Here is a 1,450-nt window from a genome sequence, read left to right on the forward strand (position 1 = left end):
CACACACACACACACACACACACACACACACACACACACACACACACACACATTAACGTTTGTTATTTTTTAAATTTCTTTTAGTCTGTCCCAAGAACGCTCCTGTTCATTATTTAAAATTAACCATCCCACCAAATCCTAAAAAACAAATAACACACACACAGATTCACAAAAAATAAAGACGAAGAAAAAGTGGAATAAAACTGTGATCAAATGATGCACGTTCACGTGTTTTCATTTTCACGTGTTGAAAAAATTTCAATGCAGTGCAGATGAATGCAAATTTAGTCCTAAAATTGTGACGATGACAGTCAAATTTCTCCAATTATTGAATGTAAAACATTTAATTTTATGTTCAGTTTAAAACAATTTTTGTAATCCTCTCAACCATAATGTTGACTGTCAAAATGGCCAGAATAATTTTTTTAATATAATTATGTTAGTATAGCTAATAATGTGTATTTTGTTGGTAATTGTTTTTAAAATTGGTTATAATTTGTTACACAGATAAATGTATTTCCTTTGTAAATTAAGGCACGTGAAAAAAATAATAAAAAGTTAGCATTAGCATTTAGTTTTTAAGCATGTGTGTCAAAATATAAAATGGGGAAAACGTCATGAAGTCTTAAACGTTTGTGAGACAAAATAATTTTTTTCTTTTAAAAAGAGTAAAAATGAACAACCGTTCTTAACTTTTTTCTCTTGAATTTCTCTTCTGACAACACATGCTTACATCTAAACAGAAGGTTTTGGAACAAACAAAAACAAGTTATTTTATAAAAGTATGTTCCCTCAGACTCAGCCATCATTACGGTAAATAATCTGAGAATTAATATTGCATCATCAACACTCAAAGAGCTTCTTGGTTTTGTGTGTCTGAACTGAAACGAACTTTTATCTGCGTGGTAATCTGACCCTCGGCGCTCCAGTGTTTGACAGATCTCTGATGAATTTAAGACAAATGCTTTCCTCCGCAGTCTCTGGGGTCTGTTTTCCTTTTCCAGCCACTTTAACAGACACCAGATTCCTGTACAGGTACAGCATGAAAGGGAGAGTGAGCAGGAAAAAAAAAAGGAAAAAAAGAAAGAAGTGGAGGCACATCTCCCCCCGCAGCCTTGCCCTCTTTTCTTGAGGATCCTGTATCGTGCAATCAGGCCTCGCCGGGGCCCAGACAAGCAGGAACCTTAAGATTGGAAACAGTTGTGGTGTATTAGGAAGGTGTGTGCACCGGGGMTTAGGGTCAGCCGCCTGTGTACGTCAGTGCATGTGCACGCTGTGTGTTTGGAGCTTTAATTAGCTGTGCAGCAGCGAGCGCGACCATGTGATCAAATGGATAAACAGGAATAAACTCACGCAGATTTTTATCGCTCTCTCTCATCTCCGGGCTGCAGCTTTTTAAGATTAGTCCCAAAAAGCAGCCYGGAATTCCCACGAATATGGCAAAAATTAT

The sequence above is a fragment of the Austrofundulus limnaeus genome, unplaced genomic scaffold (assembly GCF_001266775.1).
Source record: "Austrofundulus limnaeus strain Quisiro unplaced genomic scaffold, Austrofundulus_limnaeus-1.0 Scaffold60, whole genome shotgun sequence".
Classification (NCBI taxonomy): domain Eukaryota; kingdom Metazoa; phylum Chordata; class Actinopteri; order Cyprinodontiformes; family Rivulidae; genus Austrofundulus; species Austrofundulus limnaeus.